This window comes from Dermacentor andersoni, chromosome 1 (genome assembly GCF_023375885.2).
Source record: "Dermacentor andersoni chromosome 1, qqDerAnde1_hic_scaffold, whole genome shotgun sequence".
NCBI lineage: Eukaryota > Metazoa > Arthropoda > Arachnida > Ixodida > Ixodidae > Dermacentor > Dermacentor andersoni.
This window is the reverse complement of record NC_092814.1, coordinates 280663252-280685057: the sequence shown is the minus strand read 5'-3', so window position 1 is coordinate 280685057 and position 21806 is coordinate 280663252. Positions and strand designations below refer to the sequence as shown.

Genomic DNA, 21806 nt, shown 5'->3' with positions numbered 1-21806 from the left:
AGGCTTACTTCTATCTCCCATATACTAAGGTTTCTTGCCGGTAAAACGTGGGGCACATCCGTGGCATCTATGCTTCAACTATACAGGACGCTCTTCCTAGGATACTTGAGATACAGCACACCAGTGCTGTCCAATGCTAACAAAACTAACATCCATGTCCTACAGAGCATTCAAGGCCAAGCCCTTCGAACATGTCTGGGGCTACCTCGAAATGCTTCAACCGTGGCAACAATTGCCACCGCGAGAGACCACCCAATGAGGACCTATATAGATATCGACACACTCCGGGTGCATGTTCGCCATATATCCAGAGTCCCTGACCACCATCTCGCTCGACTGCCTGAGAAAAGACCCAGGGCAGCGTTCTCCAGATCAATTGCGGCTAACCGGCACTCTTTGTCTTTGAGGCACTCACCCGCAACAAGAACGCCATTCCCTACGTGCTGCTTGAAGAAGCCTCCTGTGTACCTTGCTGTTCCAGGAATAGTGAAGAAAGCTAGCCTGACCACCGCGGCTCTCAAGCAGATCACATTGGAACTTCTGCATTGTTCATACGCTAACCGAATTCATGTTTACACGGATGGTTCCGTTTCGGAAAATTCTACGGGCGCCGTTGTTCTACCATCTCAATCGGTCGTCATCAAGTTTAAGACATCACACGTAATGACATCTACAGGCTCTGAACTGGCCGCTCTTCGCGCTGCTGCCGAATACATTGAAAAAGAACGGTCCAATAAATGGGCAATATTTTGTGACTCGAAAGCAGCCCTCCAGAGCTTGAGAAGTTTACGACGTGGCAATTATGAACAGCTGGTGTCACAAATCAACGAAACCTGCCAATGCGCTTCTGAAAGAGGACATGATATCATATTTCAGTGGCTGCCGGGACATTGTGGCATCGTTGGTAATCACCTCGCCGATGACGCTGCCCGACGTGCCCAGGCTGGCTCACCGACACTCCTTATACCTTTATCCAGAGTCGACGCTGCAAGAGAGCTTCGCAGTCTCGCTCGTACAATCACGTTAGGTTGCTGGCATACACCACAGAACTCTAAGTGCCGTTTACACAGCCTCGACCCATCACTGAAAGTTACATTACCAGCGAACCTTCCACGACGTGACGCAACACTGCTGTGTCGTCTGTGGGTAGGAGTAGCATTCACCAACTCCTACAGCTATCGTATTGGAATGGCGGATTCACCAGTGTGCGCTAAGTGCAAGTGTGAAGAGACCATCAGTCACCTTCTGTGCCACTGTTCTCGCTTCGATAATCAACGCGAGACTCTCCAGTGTGCCTTAAATAGACTGGATGACAGGCCAATTACGGAAGCGAAGATCTGGCGAGCCTGGCCTCACAGTTCATTGGCCCAGAAAGCAGTTCGAGCGCTTTTTCGCTACCTGAGGGCAACAGACTTGAGTGCCCGACTATAGACATCCTACACCTAAGTTCTCTCTCTCCCTCATTCACTCCCCATTCCCCTCCCCACGTGTAGGGTAGCAAACTGGACTCAGTCTGGTTAACCTCCCTGCCTTTCCGTCTTCCCTTCTCTCTCTCTGCCTAGCGTTGCCTACCGCGAACATGCTGGTTCTGGCAGGCGCGCATGTTTCTATTGGTCCTGAGCTTTTTATCATCGTAGTGAAAATCTCAAAGAGGAGGAATCTCAATTAGTGTTTATTATTATTATTATTATTATTATTATTATTATTATTATTATTATTATTATTATTATTATTATTATTATTATTATTATTATTATTATTATTATGCGCCTGCGCAATACCGACGGGATAGATTTCTTGCGACGCTTGCCTGAAGCAAAAGGCGCAATCCATTTCATAGCAATATTCGCAAAACTGGAAAACTCAGTATTTATAACCGGTCACCGTGTTACCTGGAATAACCTCAAGTCTGCTAATAGGAATAGTGATGCACTTCACTCGGCAGCTTTCTGCAATCTTGGAACGGCGCACTGTGAAAACCGTTAACCTGCTAAGACGGTTCAGTCCTATGTGTGATAATATACCATATCTATAGCCGCTTCACCTACGCTGATGGCGATCATTTGGGCTACATGAAATTGTGCAGCAGTGTGTGTGTGCGTGAATACTACAGCCCTCGTCATATAATTCGCTTAGCGGAATTCGAGACAGGCTGCTCGAACAACGGGTTTTTCAGAACCAGAATTTGTTTGTTCTATCTGATAAGTGACGGTAATTACATCGTTGTGGGCGCTTTCCGCATGTATACTTAATAGGATAGTTTATGTTGTTAAAGTCGCTGACCGTCATAAGTTTGATATTGTAAGTGTATTTCATTGTTTAGTGGGTGCCATCGCTACGCCCGCGATCCAATCAGCGGCGTCAGTGGGTGTGCGAGTCCAGCCAATTGCGTTATAGCCCGGAACTATTTGAATCAACGGCGTTTCCGCGAGAGCGTCGTCCTTCGAACGTCAGACTCGCCAGTACTTGGCACACCGCTGAACGCGGTCAAACGACATCAGTCGCAGGCGAGGTGTCACAGCAAAGGGTAAGCCCACCGTGCGCCGGATGAAATCCCACGTACTTGCGTTCGACCTTGGTGAATTTCTCGCCACCCACTAAAGGCCGCGGCGCATGGCAAGTGGGCGTACAGCGTATATCGAAACACTTGAATGCTGCTCCCGGCTAGCCACGTTGGAGTAGACTGTTGCACGTGTTGCGTGTTCGAGCACCAAAGGAAAGACGCGCAAGGGCAACGCTTCTCTGATGAGTAAATCCTCGTAGGTGCGATGAGCAAAGATGCGAGCCCTTTCGAGAGAGCGAGCGTCGTATCGCAAGCAAACACGAAAGAAGCGCACGGCTGCTCCACTCGCGGCTTTCGTGTTTCTGCGCAACATTTTGTGTACATTTCATTGATTCGGCGAAGCCTTTTGCGCCTGCTTGTTTTCCAAGCTCCCGCTAGTTCCAGGAGCGACGTCGATAAGAGTTGGCGGGGTCCTGCGGACGCGCGACCATCGTTCGCCGATGGGTGTGGGCGTGTATAGGCCGATCTAGCGGTGGTACCACTGACCGGAAGAGGCTCTCGGCCGGTCCGAGCCGAGCTCGAGGAGAGGCTCCTAAGAGGCGATCGACGCTTCCTCTCAAAGGGCTTTGACGGAGAACGTTGCCATCTCTTCTCGCGGCGGGAGAGAAGTGCAGCAGTTGCAGCGGCACGTGGCCCCGAAGCAAAGCGCGGTGGCCGTGGCGGCAATCGTCGCGCGACCACTTCTTTTCCTCCGTCTGGAGCGTTCGCTTATACGACGCCACGATTTGTTTCGCTGCCCTCTTGCCCTTGTTTATTTACTTAGTTAGTTAGTTATTTTTTCGCCAAGGGGTTATTTCGTTACAGCGGCCTTTTCATGGAAGCGACGCGAAAAGAACTGTAAGCAAAGTTCCGCCCTGGAAAGTGTCTGCGAAGGCGTATTTTTGATTTTCTAACCGTTGGAAAGTTGTCTTCGCCCGTTAGGAAGTGCCCTTTTCAGCAAGACCCGCAAACTTTGCGAAGCTGCAGTGTTTGCTTGCTTATTGCCAATTTGCTGTTCGTTTGCTGGTCTGCGATTAGTACAGGTGCGACATCACAAGATTCTGATTTTATGACAATCCAGAATAACCTCCCAGGTGTCGGAGAATACGCTTGATAAATAAGCATAAAAAGTAAAGATGGCTGCAGGCGAGCATTAGGTTTGTCAGAGCATACGAACGGGCACAGCGGCGACCAACGAGCGAAATGAGGTGTGTATATAAGGAACGCTCATAATGAAAATGTATAATCTAGAAGCGATCATGTAGAAGGATGTCGCCTAAAAGAGGGACTATAAAGGTTCATGCGGCTTCCAAGGTAATTTACAGAGAGTACACATTGCAAGGCTCGAGAGATATAGACACATTGGCACAGTGGAGGAGGAGGAGGAGGAGGAGGAGGAGGAGGAGGAGGAGGAGGAGGAGGAGGAAAGTGCTACAATGTAAAGCAGCCTTCAACCAATCGAATAAAATCGTACGGCGTCAATGGAAAAATCACTGTTGTTTAGAAAAAAAATAGGAAGATAAATTATAAAAGACACGGAAATAAGAAGTCGGGGAGAAAGGAAGGACTGAATAACGGTATATTATGATAAAAGAGGAATTATATATGTGCTGCTTGCTTGGCCAAATTCTCGGGGGGCATGATGATCTTTATATTCTTGGCTCACACACACATTTATTGAAACTAATACATGTTTATACATTATCAGGTAAGATAGGATATGAAGAGGCTATTGTAGTGTATGCCGTCCAATTATGTTTCGGGAAGGGTGACCAACTGGAGTTAAAAGTCTTGTGTCCGGGTCAGTAACATCAAAATGACGCAATAATCTAATGTACGCGAAGAGCCTGGTGTTCGATATGACCGCGTGTTGCCGTCCCTGCGTACCGTTCTGCTAGTCGCTTCTTCACGATGGCCTTCGTGGCGTAACAACCGACTTTCCGTAAGCGGCATGCGCGAAGCGGGGATTGCGCCGAACTCGAATAATTATTCGGGATCGGCAAAGTGTCGCGCACCCCCCAATTGCTGAAGTCGTCGCCCCGCGTTCGTCGTAACAAAGTCCCCCTCGCTTGTCCCCGTTGCTCCAACGGCTACATAGTGAACACAGGGGGGGGGGGGGGGGGGGGGTCTGTCTTCAGGAACCGAGAAAGAAAAGTCGGCGTGCCGCATTCGGGACGCGACAAAGACAAAAGAAGGACTGCAGGCCGGTGATGACGAGGAAGAGCCCGTGCCACTGCGGCCGGGCATGCCACACTCGGCGTGCGCCACCGCCAGAACCACGCAGGTTGCGGTGCGCGGCGAGGAGGGGAGAAAGAGTTGGACAGTCAACCGAGGAGACCGGTCCCGAGAAAACGCCGGCCGGCGAGAGCGCGCGTCGACGCCGAGGCTCCTCCGCTCTCTTCCACGCGCTTCAGGAAAGGAGCCCGTAACGGTGCCTGGGGAGGAGAAGCGCCCAAGTCCCGTTAGGAGGAGGACACCGGCGCCTCCTCTCCCCGCTCTCTCCCCATCCTCCGGTTTCTCTTGCATCCCTCGGAGCCAAGAGGCAAACGGGGCCAGTTTCGCTCGGCACTCTGCGTCGCTCGCACGCTCCCGGTGAACTCGCTCAGGTGGACGGGCCTTGCGGACCGGCCGTGAGCCTTTCGCCAAAGCGGCTGACCACACGCGCTCGCGTGCGTGCGTTAGACGCGCGCCGCTCGAACGCACTGCGCCGCGGCAGTCCCGCACCATCCCGGCAGAAGACACCGGCTCGACACGTCGCACGCGACCGGCGACGGTCGCACTTGTTTGCTGGCGGCGGTACCACGCTACGCCTGCAAGAAAAAGGACTTCGTCGACAGACCGTTCGCCGCAAGACGACCTTGCCAAGCTTCCGCTTCTTCGGTGGCACACAGTGACGCAAGAGCGGTGGTGACGAGCTGCGTCTCTTCCGACAGCACGAGAGCGGACAAGTAAGACGGTGTCACCGGCCGACTTTCTGCGGACCATCGAAGCGACTTAGGGCGACGACCGAGTGATTTCTTGGAAATTGTGAATATTCCAAAACTCCTCCGGCCTTCGAACCGAGAGAGCCACTGTTCGGATTTCATAAACAGGCTTTGCTCGGGACGGGGGCCCGAGCTTGTGACTGAGCGGCACACTTTTTGGATTCACGCGCACATTGGGGCGCAAACTTTGTGTGCCGCTTCGAACCGACCGCACGGATTAGCTGTTTAAGGTGAGTTAAACTTTTCGTCTTACGTTTCGGCATTCCTTGCAACCTTTGTTTTGTCCGTGTGTGCCCCCTTGCAACCCTCGTTGCCCCCGTTTTCTTTGTTGTCTGTTTCGTCGTATCTTAAACGTGAAGCACTGGATTGCAGAATGGCGTTCCTGAGCACGTAACGAATATCATCGTTACCTGCCTATGGACTCCTTTCAGCATATTTGCATTGCGTGCCAATGTGTTTCTTGTAGGTTGTCCATAACGTTGCAGAATAATGACGGTATTATACTGTGGACAACGGAAACGTTTAAAGAAAAAGATATGCTTTAGACAATCACAACGCGTTTGTTTTTTTATTTATCTTCGCCAAAATTCCAGTCTGTACATCTTAGCTTCTCGCTTAGGTCAGCCTATGTTCTACTTTCAGACATGGCGTATGAGTCGACTACAATTCTTTCAAGCTGCAGTGGATATCTCTTAATATACATTTCCTATCTTTTGGACAAGTTAGCTGTGTGAAGTGCGGCGTTAGTAAAAGGTAGTGCTATTAACGATGTTAAGAAGTTTTCAAACTTTATTTTTTTTCGTGAAAATTCATGTTACAAGGATGACATGCTCATATTGTTTTTGAAACACAATTATCTCAGGAAAAAAAAATAACTTTCCACAAACGTCCACACACCCAGCCACGAAAGAAATCATTTCTGCCATACAGATACGTTCTTTTATTTCCCCCAAGAAAAATATCGTGCCCGTTTGATGTGAGCGCTTTTTCTCTGTAACATTAATTTGCCCTCTGGGACGAACCAGCAGTAAGACCTCTTAATTTTCTCAAGGAAGACTACAGCACGAAATGCTAGTTCGCGAATATAGAATTAATGAAAAGAGCTTATCTTCATATTAATATCTCTAGTTTCGCTCCTTGTTTTTCTTTTCTTTTTCTTCTTGTAATTTGAAAAAGCCGTTATCCCTTGTTTTTCCATTTAATGTCTCAAATTTGCCCACATGAGCACTCCATCTCTTAACTTCGTGAACCAGACCTCGTTGGACTCTGTGCGAGCGTGTCTTTATTTTCTTTAGCACGTGACATCTGTTTCATCTGCCAAAAAGAGAGAGAGAGAGAGAAATCGTGAGGCCTTCAAAACATAACAACGTGATTCCACTGAATGTCCACCTTAATCAACAGAAAAAATCAGAAAGATCTTGTTGGTTTAGGAAGCGAGGTCCCTTTGTTCTAATAAGGCTAAGCGCGAACGAAAGTGATACCGATACGAATAGCCTTACAGGAACGATACAGTCAACGTCAGAGAGGCGCAATGCAAAACGCAAGAAAAATAGTTCGCCACAGCCATCTGAAAAAAATAAGGAAGCATCTTTATTCGTATATAGTGTGCGCCAAAATTAAGTAAAGCATGGGTCTCTCATGACCGTACGTCTAGTGTACATCACTGGTTAGGTCTCAGAAGGCTGCATGTAGACGTCATTGTCTCCGACAGCGCCCCTTGTCTTTCGGTGTTCGCTTGCGGCTAAGAGTGGCGGCTGGCGTAAAGCGGGGCTCTGCTGCCTCACGGGTTCGCCCGGCGCGTTAATTGTCTCAAAGTGTTGGAGCACCGCTTCCTTCTTGTCTTTTTCTTCTCGTTTATCGCTTGCGGGGTCAGGGTAAAGCACTTTTCGCGAAAGTACAGGGCTGTTTGAAGAGGCTTCGTGAGAGCCTGTCGCTCTAAGATTTTGAAGTGGCGCGCAGCACACTCCGTGTTTTTTTTTTTTTCTTTCTTTTTTTTCTGTTTCGTTCGTTGCATATATAGTAGTGCCTGAAGGAAAGAAAATGGAGAGAAAAAGATATTGTCATTCCGTAATGGTTATCTCCAGAGCAAGAAAAGGACGAGAGTGGGTGCTCATGTCTTCCTTGAGACGAAAGTAAACTACAGAAGCTGGAGGGCCGTCAGGGAAGGCCTGTGGGCCGCCATGCACACTTAAGTTTCGACAGACGCCCGACAAATGCGCTGCTCGATTTCTCTGAGAGCGCGCAGGGAAGGCAGTATGGGGAGTTGCCGCGCTTGCGGTTTTAGGGGCGACCTGGGACTTGCAAGGGCATCGAAGAAACGAAAGTGCCTGTGTGCGCACGCGCGTTATGATTTGACACGCTTCAGATCTCTCGGGGCTCACAATACAATGCGGGCGTCGACTATCCTTTGCTCGCGCTGCTTCAAGAATGAACAAAGAACGAGAGTCTAGAAAAAAAAGGCAGATCCACAAGAATATGCGCGCTGCTACAGCAGACAGAGAGGTTCCGCGTGTATACTCCTGGGCGTCTTGCTATAGCAGAGATGATAGAAGCAATAAAAGGCTTAGTAGCACCCGCGAAGAAGTATAGCGAGTGCGGGAGAAAGTGATTCAAGTGTGACGTGGGCCCACTCGTAACACATTGCCAATCTACGAGTCCCGTGGATAACAATGCTCGCTCGTTGAATTACACGTTGACATGGTCGACCAAAATCACAGGTTCAGGCTTAGGACAGAGCATGACGAGCATGACCTATCACCACCAGGGCAACACAGCATGCACAGTGGCATCGCCATGGTTATAGCTGTCGTCGCTGCGATTCGGTGCCGCTATCACTGAGACACGTTACGCACTGTCGACGGAATCATTTTTTGATTTGGTTTGCCCTATAAATCCACCGTTGGAGAATTGTAGATTCCGGATTCGCCCGAGCTTGAAAAAGTGCCATGTTTATCTGTGTTTAAGCGCTGCGTAGACAAACTATTCCTATGCTGACGCTCATTGCGTCATATTTCAAGCAATGACCGAGTGAAAATGAGCAGTCGTCGCCAGGCTACGGCACCATAGGCTCGTCTATATATAGATATACGTTTTCATCTCAGTAAAGTAAAGCGTCCTCATGCACAATTTCAGCAAATATTTTATCATCGAATACTGGGCAGGTCACCGAGTTCTTTACACGCACGCGCTGCAAGTTGCCGCCGAAAAGGAGCAGAAATTAAAATTATGAAGTTTCACGTGCCAAAGCCAGGATCTAATTATGAGGCACGCCACAGTGAGGGACTTCGGAAGTTTTGTCCACCTGGAGTTCTTTAACGTGCACCTAAGTCTAAGTACACGAGTGTTTTCGCATTTCGCCCCCATTGAAATGGAGCAGAAATTCCGAGTTATTCCCTAAAAGAACGGCAAAACTAGCGGAGGAGCCTCTTATCCTTTTGTTGTCGCTTGTAAAACCAGAGAGCTATGACCGCAGGTAGGGTCGACAAATGAAACACGCAGGTCAATAAACCGACAAAAAAAAACTCTTGGGAGTTAATAAAGCACAATTTCACGGCAACAAGCTTTCTCATTGCAGTACGTGCAAAGCAAGTGTTCCTCCTTTTTTCTTAGCAACAAGGTCCTGTGTTGATGAAGTGGCTGTGCGACTCGTAAACTTCCCCCCTGAATAATTAGAGCTATTTCTGCCCACATCTTACGTGGTTCAATCAGCTTGCGTGAATTCTTGAAACAGAAAAGTAACGCGAAGGAACGATTCCGCCGCAGTAGGATTCCATCGCTGCTCGCTCGACGTTCACATGCACTTCAGTTTCCATCTCCGCTTAAGTGCAAGTCCGCTGCGGCCATTGCATCAAAGCTTTGTTCATTCCGCCCAACTTCGCAGCTGAATCATCGTCGTGCACGGTCGCTCGCTAGAAACCCAAGATACCACAGTCTGGCCAGAATTCGGTGTATCTCATGCGCCTGACCAAGAGTCTGGACAGACGTCAGCTTTGCACACCCTCAGAAGGGCTGGTTACTTTCGTAAGCGACAGTAATTGCACTGTGTGCGCAAGGTACAAGCCCAGATGGTTCTGTTCTTTTCTAACCACACCCGCGGCGTCTCCGCAGTGCCGTCATCTCAGATGCGCCTTCCACGACGCCCAGAAGAGCCAGGCTGGCGTTACCGACGGTCGCTCGCGTATTCGTCTGACCACTTTGTGCCAGCGATTCGTCGGTCATGGTCAGGTTGTCCTGTCTGGGGAATGCTGCGCCGCTGCTGCCTTTCATTTCTGCGCAGCCGAGAGAAATTTACGCAGACCGCGCGAGACAGCTGCGCTTTGTTCGCAGATGCGTTACGGGATGAATTATCGAGTAACACCGAATAAAGCTTTCAGTTCGCCAGACACGTAATGTCGAGTAGCCTCGCAGCATGCAAACGCGTCGACACATTTTTACATTACATTATAACACTTAAGTTCCACCGTGTATTGAATGCTAAAGCTAGTAAGGCAGCTCGCATGACAAATGGCGGTGGGCATGAGGCATGGCACTTGTGTCCTGCTTCTACTGATGCCACTAGCCGGAGATTTCGAAACGCACTGTTAGTGCAAGAACATGTCTTTGGGGTCCCTGCGACGCCATTCGTCGTTCCGTGGAAGAACGAAAGAAAAAGAATGGCGAATACTTTACATACACTCTGTTATTTGCTACGAAGCAAAATATTGCATTTCGGACGACTGTATCGGCTTGAACCGAATTTACGGCCAGGAGGTGTTGGGCGGCAGCTTAATGACCTCAGCTGCAATCCACTCCTTCTGCTGCTGATTGCGGCGACCTAAGCTATCGAAAACGTGATACAGAGAAAAAACGTATGGTTGGTCTAGTACGTCTGTGGCTTGCCGCAGCCTGTAGAAAGGAGCACCAGAGAACACGAAGGTCAATGCAGGAAGACACTGGTGCCTTGTCATGGTTTAGTTCTCTCCCTGTTTTTCACTCTTATAAGGAAACGTTCAGCGAGTAATGCGCATGCAAACAAAACGCAGCTAAGCGACCCGCTTGCGTGTTTACAGACGAAGTAAACGTCGTCGAGACACTTTTAAGTTGCAAACCCGCAAAAGTTCGTAGCAATCGTGAAGCTATAAAACGGCGAAACAAAAAAAGTTATTTGTCCATATAAGATTCACTTAGAAATTTCTCGTTGCTGTTGCAGTTCCTGTCGCGCATGCGGTGTACGAAACGTAGCCCAGGAAAAAACTTGGACAATGCTTCGCATGAATTCTTCGCAAGAAAGACGGAATGTAGCGTTGTTTGCACCGGGAACACAGTGCCACTGCAGACAAATGCGAGTGCGTCAAAAGGCTGCATGTTGGGCATTACGACGACTGCACCTGTAAAGAGAAAGTTCTACATGGTGGCGAATCATGTACTGCAGGGGCAGCACTAGAGTACGTTCTTTTCGCAGCGCTGATAGCTTCAAGTTTGCAAGCAGTTTCTTTTTTCAATATACTGGTTGCCAGTGGACTTCATTATCATAATGCTACACCTAGAATATGCTGGCAGGCGTAAAAGGTGCTCCAAAAGGGCCAGATGCGCTCTCTGCAACGAAAGAAACATTATGTACCGAGCGCATAGACTTCGGTAATGTGTGACGGTGTGCGTTCAGATACTTTTCTCTCACATAGCTTCAAGTGAAAGAAACGTGTGTTGCTCCATGTCGTATGTTTTTCTTTTTAATCTTTTTTTTTAACAATCGGTGAAAACCCATGCACTCGTGTTATGTTGTGCTACGGTGTGTCATTCGTCTTTGAGTGTATGCTATTTCTCGAGAGAACTCAACGCTATGCTCTTCTTGGAAACAACCTACGCATCGCCGGGCGCCAGGGTAGTTCTCGGCGAAAAGCAGACTCTCATACTCTAGCCGAGAGAAATACGCCGGCGTGCGCTCAGCTCGAGTTATGAAGATTTTTCACCGCAAAACGCGTATTCATATTCGCTTCGCAGCGCTTTAATCTTCGTCTTCCGGTTTTGTGTGACACTATATATGCCTGGCGCACATATCGCGCTTTCATTTTCTTACCGCGTTGCGCCGTCTCAGACTCTTATCATGCCCGCGGCACACGACGCCACTTGTATCTTTTCTCTCTTCCTCCGCTTCCTTTACTGGGCGATCGTAGAAGCAGACGAACGTGGATAGGCTCAATTCCATGCAAGTAGGGGCGAGGTAGACAAAGGAGAGTGGCTGTCACACGCACTCCGAGAATCGAAAGAAGATTCGTACATCTTTAAAGCCGTAAAGTATTTGTCATTGACATGTTTTGCATTCGTGGAAAGCAAAGACAGAAAGTATGTTTACATGCTTATATGCGAGGCTTTCCGATGCGCTGGTCAATACGAAATACTGTTCGTGCGGGAACCCGTCCTAGCGGGCGGCTGGGGTCCCGCACCTTCCTTGCTGGAGACGGGGCCACGAGGGTCAAGCCAAAGGGGGCGGTCCGTGAAGCGGGGATGTTTGTTCGTGTCCCTTCAAACAAATCAACTGCACTGTATACACTCGTAATCCCGCGCGGGCGCCTACTGACCCACATGGACTGCGGCCCTCAACCGTGGGCAGGGGCGACAGCACAGAGCCCCATCATCTTGAATATTTCACTGCATATATATATATATATATATATATACCGGCTGTCGCGTTTTTCCGCGGCAGGGTGCCATCAGAGACGTTCAACGGGGAAAAAAGAAAAGGAAAGAAAGCCGTTGCAAAAGTGGGTCGTGCGCGTGCCCCCACTAGCTGTGCGACGAGCTTTCCCCGCGCGCGCCGCTCGCGCCGCACGACAAACAGCCGCATCTCGGAGGCGGCCCTTCTCTGGCACCTGCGACTAGCGCATGCAACTCTCTTAGAGAGAGAATGCGTCCCGCAAGAACTCGACCAACGAGCGCGCTAAAAGAAAGCAAACGTTGCCCGTCGCGGCCGTCTCGAGACGTCACTATCCGCTCGTCTCAGCGGCGCACGAGTCGACCAGACGTTCGTCGACCGCCGCCTCGCTGCTCTGCCCCGCTGTGGGACCCACGCAAAAGAGGATGGTCCCTGCATACATACGCGCGTTTCGGAATCCGCTACGCGGCTGCGCTTACGTGCGTGCCGTCGATAGGCTCTTTCACTGTGGTTCTCGTTTTCTTCTCTCTTTTGCGGTCCTTTTTTTTTTCCCCTCGCGAATGACCTCTTTTAACAACGCGTAATGCACTGCTCTAGTCGGCGCCTTCAAGGGAACGCGAGCCTGAGCGCACCAATGTGGCTTGCGAACTCGCCTTGATCTGCGGCAGGGCGAACGTGCGCACTGGCAGCTGTTTGCTGACCACCGCGTGCTGCAGCGCTGTTCGATGATTTCGTGCATTACACGCATGTCGTCGAGATATGCTGAACAGTTGACCCGTATGCTTTATTTGGGGCTTCGCGGTGCGTCTTTTATTGAATCAGCGTGAATCAGGCCTGTAGAATGGCCGCCCTCGCCCTTTCTTTCCCACGTATAAGTCCCCGTGGCTGCGGGGGCTGCAGTGTTCCCGTACAAAAGACGAAAGCGAATTTGTTGACGCTACCTTTTGGTTATGGAACACTGAGAAGAGATTAGATTGCTCCTAACCGCGGTACAAGTAAAGGAGAATATCTGTCTCTTCGCAGTTCCAAATTTCGAACTTTACTGGTTGGGAGTCAACCACACCGGCCTTGTTCTGTGACGTTTGTCGCGCTTGAAACAGCAAAAAGAAATAAAGAAGGAAGACAAAAAAATATTTAGCAGAAGGCAGACGTACTTGCGTTTATTTTTATCGAAATGCACGAGGAGTAGCGCTTGCGGCGTCATCTTGTGACGCTGTGTAGAACCAAAAATGAATGAGAAACGCTTTTGTGCTACAAGATGCATCTGCCATGAAGCGAAATGAAAAAAAAAAACAGCCAAAATGTACAAACGCAGCGTGCATACCATCCTTACATGAAATGAGGATGGTGGATGAGAGCCAGGCTACGGCAGTAGCCGAGGCCTCATCCAGCCGCCCAGCTACAGAACCACACGAAGGCCATCCAGCCACCCAGGCACAGAGCCACGAAGGCCTACGTTAATGGACGGCAGCAGCTTCCCCCGAGCATAGATCCCCCTTTGGTAACCGGGCGCCTGGCGGAGAACCGCTTGCACCCGTTTCACCGGTGGGTGTCCGGCGGTGGGGTTCGAACCCAGCACCTCCCGCAGCCGGGTCGGACGCCCTAACCAATCGACCACGGCTGCGGTCATACCACTGTTTTCTTCCCCCCCCCCTTTTTTTTTTGACGAGAGAAAGGTCGTAATTAATGCATCGAATAAAATAATTCGGGACACTAATCCACGGCTCTGAAGAAGGATGACATATTTCACCTGTTGCAAAAAAGAGGGAACATATGGAAAATAGAATTGCAGTTGGTCGTAGTGCTAAATAATGAACTTGCTTATTCCGAGGTTTTGTTTAGCGCGAGTGCTAGCCGCGGGCAAAGATGGACAGGTAGAAACGGCGCTGAAATAGCCACAATTATGACGATTTTGGGCACTTTTGTTAAGGTGCGCCTTCTCACACTTGATGAATTGACCGATTTGCGTTGACGGAGATTGGTAATCTCGACATTCTTCATCACCTGCCCTTCCACAGCAGTGAACTTTCTGATAACGGTGCATAAATTCAGGTTAAGTGATTACAGCTGCGAAGCAATGAACCCTTGACACTCTTGATACGAGCAGCAGAAATAGAACACGCAAGTGGCTACTGGTCGCCGCTTTCCAAAAGGCGGGAAGGCACAAAGTCACCACCGACCATGTTCCGCGACCACAGATTCCGGCCGCGAGCGAGAACTGTCATTAGCAAGTGCGACTCGCGTGCAGCTTCTTGCTATACGCGGCGCTTTGTCATGCCGTTGATAGCTGCTTATTTGAGAGGTCAGCCGCGATCATTCGAAACTCATTACGCATTGTTGCGAAACACTCTTTGCATCCATAAATTGCCCTTCGTGCCGTAAAACTTTCGGGAATGCCATGTATTAGCGGACTACTTTTCCAGCGACTGCGACACCGCGAGCTGGCATTTTGACAATGATTCTCGAGCAATGAAGCGATTTCGCTCGAAAGGGCGTTACATTTACGACCGCCTTTAATGACTGCGAATGCAGGAGTATTATTATGCAACAAAAGAATGGGCTGATTTCTGAAATATTATTTCTTTTTTTTTCTGTCTTAGAAGCCAGCGCGAACAAAATTTCCGCGATGAAAAGAATCTACGACAGTTGGTGTTTCTATATTTACTCTTCTAGGAAAATTGTGTGCCTCGATTTACTCATTTTTTCACGTGCTTTAACGTACCAAAGCAACACTGGGTTATATACAGGATGCGCCGTTGTAGGAAGATTTTGGCCACACAAGGTTGTCTATCGGGCTCCTAAATTTAATTATACGAGCATCCTTGGGTTTCGCCGTCACCGTAATGCGGCTACCGCGACTGGAACTCAAATCCGTGACCTTACCCCCGCGCAGCAGAACATGTTTGCTAATTATGATGATATATATAGGGTCCCTTTAACGCGTAAGTGACTGGCTATTGTTATCATCAGCGAGCACTCCTTATTAGGTTTCCATATATTCTCGCGATTGAAATCAGGTGTTATGATGATCATCTGCAATAGTTTGACGACAGAGAAATCTGGAGCCAAATTCACAAAGCTCATACATAGTTCGTAAATGTTCTTGGTCATTGGCTGGCTGCCTTCGCTAATAACATGTCAAGCATTAGGATTGACTCGAATTTAATGTTAGGAACACTTCTAGCGTAAGAGGTTTTTGTGAATGTGGGTCCTGATATCTTTGTTGCATTTGGCAACGATTTTGGTCCGGTGCCTGTGTGTGCGTCAAAACCCTCGCGAGTACCGAGGTCTTTTTTTTTTATAATAATAATATAATAATAAGCTTTATTTCCATCAAAGCGATGAAGGGGCCTTGGGTAAAAGCTGCTGAACAGCTTGACTAGAGCCCACGGTCCCCTCTACAAGGAAATACAGGCGCATACATGAAACATACAGGAATCTAACAAAAGACAACGCAAAATTGATTCGATTTAATGCATTACAAGGAAATCAATATTAAATTTATTCGAAGACATAACATACCACGTGGCGCAGTTCGCGAGCTGTCATCATCATCATCAGCCTAGTTACGCCCACTGCAGGGCAAAGGCCTCTCCCATACTTCTCCAACTACCCCGGTCATGTACTAATTGTGGCCATGTTGTCCCTGCAAACGTCTTAATGTCATCCGCCCACCTAACTTTCTGCCGCCCCCTACTACGCTTCCCTTCCCTTGGAATCCAGTCCGTAACCCTTAATGACCATCGGTTATCTTCCCTCCTCATTACATGTCCGGCCCAGGCCTATTTCTTTTTCTTGATTTCAACTAAGATGTCATTTACCCGCGTTTGTTCCCTCACCCAATCTGCTCTTTTCTTATCCCTTAACGTTACACCTATGATTCTTCTTTCCATAGCTCGTTGCGTCGTCCCCAATTTCAGCAGAACCCTTTTCGTAAGCCTCCAGGTTTCTGCCCCGTAGGTGAGTACTGGTAAGACACAGCTGTTATACACTTTCCTCTTGAGGGATAGTGGCAACCTACAGCTGTAGTACGACCTAAATCGATTCCACATTTATTCAGATTATTAAGAAGTTTAGGCAATATATACGATAGTGTACCAATAGAATAGAGTTGCGCGGGGAGTGAGTGACCACCTTCCAGTATTCTCAATGACGTATAGTATAGGATGTGGGCTTTATTTCCAGCTTGGCTAGGTTGCGAAAAAATTTTCGATTTTCTTTTAATTCGCGCTGAAACGCAACAATTAGTCCATAGCTGTATAATTTCTAAACAGGCGTTATATCTGCTTTAATGAACAGATTATGTGTATGGGCATTGTAGGGGACATCAAAAAGAAGCCTAATTAAGTTTTCTTTGCCTCTTCCCTCGACTTTTCCACTGCTGCTACTGCTGCTACTGCTGCTGCTGGAAGCTGCCTTGCACGCCGCGTTGTGGGATGGTTGAGAATGATTATAACGTACATGGTAGGGATGCAGAAGAGGCGATGTGAGCCCTTTCCATTTAGAACTTCGTTGGCGTCGCCACAGTGCCCTCTGGAGCTTTCTGGTCGTTGACCCAGTGCCCTCTGGAACTACCTGGCCGTCAAGATAATGCCCTCCGGACGGCTGTAATTACGCGTTAGCACCCCGCAAAAGCATTGCAGAAGCGGCAGCGCTGACGTTTATACTTACATGCAACAGCCCAAAGCATGCGTAAAACCAAAGCCCTGACGAAACGAGTGAATAATAGCCACTCTTCGGTCGTGGCAGCTTGTGTACATGGGATGATTGCTGGAGAAGGGAAAGGCGCAGTCAGAAAGCATGCTTCTTTTGGGGTCTCTGCAATAAAAGGAACGCTACTACTAGACATGGCAGTACAATCGCATAGAAAATTTTCGCACATTCCTGCTATTTCTGAAAAAACGAACCCCGTGCAAGTTAGCACATGCGGACAACTGACTAGGGGCGTGCAGACGCAAAGCTACCCTAAACGCGCGTTTATAGTCCAACGTTCTCGGCGCGCGGGCAAGCGTCGTTAGCGGTCAGTCACGCTACGTCCCGTGCGCGCCAGCCGGCACGCCATCCCCTCGACACTTCGACGCGCGCTCCGCTCTCTTCGGAGCATTCGCAGAACGACTAGCCAACCCGCGCGCCGCCTTGAACGGCTGTCTGCTGCGACCGCTGCGACCATCGGCGAAGCGGCGTGGGCGTCGTTTCTTCTTCGCGCAATGGGTTGTGGGTCGGCGCAGTCGGCGCGACCAACGCGCCGACTGCGCCGATGGAGAAAGGGCCATCGCGACGTCGGGCACGTCGGAACGCTCGGCCGCGTCCGGTTACGTTGGCTGCGCCAGTGCGTCGAACGTATTTCCTCACCAGCGTGACGTAGAGTGTGTGTGTGTGCACTCACGCTACGTCAGACTATACACGCGCCTTAAAGCATCGCAGCGTCAAGACGGCAACACGTAAGCGGCTGTCCAGCAAACCAACACTTCAGCCACGATGAGATGTGCCCGTGTGAGGGAATGACAGGGCTTACTTTCTCGCAGGCTACGAACAATGGCACACAACAACGCCTGGATCAAACACGTCTCGCTATGTGTCCTGTGTACTGCGTAGACAAACTCAAGCGGTGCACGCAAGGTAACATTTAACATCACATCACTAATGTCGTAGGCCGCCAGTATCGCCACCAAACATCGTCAGTGAACAGAAAGCTTCGCTCACATCGATTCCCACAGTGCGTGGAATCTGCACGATTCTTTCTTTTTTAATTTCTTTCCTTTTTTTTCTTTTTTTTTTGGCACAGACCTGGCTCAGTGATGCACGAGACTATCGTAAACCAGACACACCATAGAAGTACTTAAGAGATACTGGCAGCTGTTCTCTATATTTAGCTGCTAATGAGTGCGCAGATGTCGCCGGTGTCTTTTTTTTTTTTTTTTTTTTTTCGGGGACAGCTTGTTGTATGAGCTTCACAAAAAAGAGCAAGGAATAATGGCGTTTTATAATAAATGCGACCTTGCATGAACATTAAATGCAAACGCCCTGATCCGTCGCAATGTACAACAGCATGAACAGCAATTGCCGGCAGCAACTGCAAGGCTAATCCCACCAGTAGCCTACAACAACTCAACTCAACTCAACAGGTTTATGGCGCAAATGTTTCCAATTAACAGTATAATTATCGCTGAGCACAGCTGCACGTTCCGAATACGTTTTCAATAAAAATGGGCTATCGGAATATCGGCGACGCTGCCACCATGCCCTGAAACTACACCGATCCCAGGGCGCTTAAATTTTGCCTCAGCCCTTCTCCCCCCATATACATACATATAAGTGCGCAGAAGGGTTCGCTACATAAGACGCGGGCCCCGAATTGGATCTTTGCTGCGTGAGGAACTACTCTGCGTAATCCCACTCCGTATTCCAATTCGATTCACTAATCGGCGACGATGGTTTTGAATCCGCCGCCGTGTCCGCTCTGGAAGAGCCCTTGAACGCCTATGCGGGCGAGGTGCCACTTGGGCAGGAAGTGCACGCATAGTATAATGACCTCAAGGTTTTCCCAAGGTGCCTGAGCTCGCTTTCTTGGCTCATTCTCTTCTATCTTCTTCCCTCTTTCCCCAGTGTCCGTTAAACCATTTCGTATCTGCGTGCGCTTCGGCCTGCGAAGGAATGGTGACGCCACAAGAATCTCGATAAGCGGGAGACATGCCACTCTGCTCGATTCGTTAATGACGAGCGCACACTCGAACCACGTCACGCGGAATACCTCTTGATACCCTCGAGGTTTTATCGCCCTCTCTCGCTTATCGAATCTCTTGCAAATGGGATTTAGTCGGTTGAGTTTATGGGCACATAATGATGGGTAGACATTAAGCAGCGTAAAGCAAACTTGCTATGTAGAGACTCTTAGATGGCATAGTAAGTGAGGTGAGGCGACGTCGAGAATGCTGTTGTATAGTGTAAAAAAAGAACCAAATGTCTTTCTTTTTCTTTTCCTTCAGGTTATATACCGTTATTCATAGTTGCGAAGTTTTTTTTTTGCCTGCAAGGAAGTTTTGGGGGTACTAGAACGGACGCGCGGCCTGTCTACATTTTTTTTTTTTTTTGCCACCTTTATAAAGTGATGCGTTGGCAATGTCTAAACTGTCGACGTGGGTAACGCAAGCGCTCTCTGCAGTACTTCTGGGCAGAGCCTTTACTTACTTCGCATGCTGTGTAGACGTTGCAGGGCTCCTACCAGATTCTTCGTTTCTTTCGATCCATGAAAGCGACAAATAGAAGATGGATTGCGCGCGGTGATGTTCAAAGTGGGCTCTTGTAGACTACTGTATGTTTAAATATGTGACTTGTTTCAAAAACTATTCCATAGATGGGAACTAGAACGAAACATGAAATCCTCTGACACGCATGTATAGTTCGGCAACCTCTTGAAGATCCGTTGTATGTGATGCCCCTCTCAGTTCACAGCTTTCACCAGGCGCCCATGCCTCGATCGCTTCGCTGTCGTCCACCGTCATGCGTCATTAGCCCTTCCGTACATCGGCTTCCCCCACTGTTCTTCCTTTAATGCCGGCCACAAGCACTCCATGCTTAAGAACTCGAAGAAGAATTCCACGGAACCGTCACCACGACTCAAGCTCGAAAAAGACCGTTAACGTTAACGTAGCATCATAAGCTATATGTGATTACGTGAGTCATTTTGCGTTATAGATGTGTGTTTTAAAGTTGTCGTGCACTCTCGCAATTTTGACAGTCAATTGTATTTTTTCAAGCGAACATTGGGCTGCATATTACAAGTCTATTAAATATGTGAGAGTCATTATCAATTTTACTATCAATGTAGTTACTGACATCACAAGCAGACATAGCGCGGTGGACCAAACTTGGGTCACGAATATGACATCGTTAACTAGTCGCGACAGTCATTCTTCCCGAAAGCTTCTGTTTCATTTCAGCAAACAAATGAATAGCTCCTGAAAATGCAGGTTCATTTAGATGTGAGAACCGAGTTGTAGGCTAGAGTATTATATTAAATGTTTTTCTTATCATTATTGCTGGGCACCGCAAGAAGAGCGTGGACACCGCTATGTATACCACAAAATTTTATTTTCTTAACATTATAACTGTTCATTTGTGTGTGTGTGTGTGAAATTGAACACTCCATTAAACGCTCGTAGGTGGTCGAGCTACGCTGTCTGGCATCGCAAATCCTTCGAGAGGCGTCTTCTTTTTCTTTCTTTTTTTCGGAATGTGACTACTCCCATTGCAGAACGCAAAAATAGAATTTAAAAAAAAGAAAGCTAATACCTACCTTGAGTTTTAAGCTTCCTGCTCCAAGAGGTACGAACTGATTCTGAAGAACAAGCAAGCCCTAAATATAACCTGAAGACGACACCCTATACAGACGAGCATTTTCGTTCTCTACCGAGACATGTGCGCCCAATTTGTTCTAACCTTTCCTGCGAAACGGGAGCAACAAAAAAAAAATTCGGCATCTTATTCCTCGTCCTCACATTTTCTTTTACGACGAGAAAGAACAAAGAAAAAAATACACGAATAGAACGCGTGGAAGTAAGGGAAAACGACCGATGGTGAATCTGGATTCTTGGCAGGTTACCTAGACTGTGCATTCGGGCGGCAGTGATGGATGGCGCCACACTTGTGCTGAGGGCTCATTCGCAAAGCGCGCAGCGCTGGCGCCATTCGCTAGGTACGGCCGTGGAAGACATATATATACGATCGGCGATTGTGGAATTCCGGCCCGAAACAATTGTTCGACTGCCATTAAGGCATGACAAAGGGCTCGGGGCACCCTTCGCTGCCTTTCCGAGAACCGGCTTCCCGCCGCCGTCACGTCCTACACTCAATATGCATAATTTAAGCCTATCCATCTATGCCCTCAATGCCGTCGCCTTGGCTGTCTTTATTGAGCTGGCGAGCGCCGCGACAGCTCCTGACCAGGCGCGAGCTTCGATTTTGGGGACATGGAGGAGAGAGGGAGGGTGATGACATACATTTCACCCTATTGTCGAGGCTAAACGCGCGATTTCTCCGGTTGTGAATGAATTGCTACCTGCGGAGCTCCGATAAAGGAGCCGTCCAGTGGCCGCTGCAGGCAACAGGGAGGGAAGGGGAAGAAAGAAAAATAAAGGAGGGAAAAGAATGGATAATAGAGTCGGAAGGAAGAAAAAGTTTGTGTTAGGAGAGCAGCAGTGTTGGGAATAGAAAACAAAAAACGAAGAAAGGGGAAGTCGGGGTGTGGGGAATCACGGCTGAAGGGATTCGAGCGTCTTTCTGTTCGGCTATGCACTCGGAATCTAGCGACCATCACGTTTTTTACTTGTGATGTTATCTTTGTTTCTTTGTCGAGACAGGCTAAAAAGTCATATATTACCCGTAGATGTCGTCTATAGGACTGCACAATTGATATCTGTGCTTCAGAAGGTAACTAGGAGCAAAAAAAAAGAAGGAAGACCAGACCTGAATTTATGGCGTCTGACTGCTTTTGTTCGTGTGTTGGCCACATCCCTGTCTTCCTTCTTTCTTTTTTTTTCTTTTTCGTTGTGGACGGATCGCAGCAGTGTAAGCCTTACTGAATAAAGGTGGAAGTCGCGCAAAATAGGTTGCCCCCGGCGCTTGAGCCCTCTTCTCTAAAGTGTCCGAC

General features: G+C 48.6%; 1 protein-coding gene across 1 annotated transcript in view; it reads left to right on the top strand.

The window, feature by feature from the left end:
- The first annotated feature begins 5162 nt into the window (after window positions 1-5162).
- LOC126548228 (protocadherin Fat 3-like) overlaps window positions 5163-21806 on the top strand; it is a 341248-nt gene continuing 324604 nt past the window's right edge. The window contains exon 1 of the mRNA XM_050196372.3: window positions 5163-5756. The gene's annotated coding sequence lies outside the window, so the exon portion shown is untranslated. The remainder of the gene's footprint in view (window positions 5757-21806) is intronic.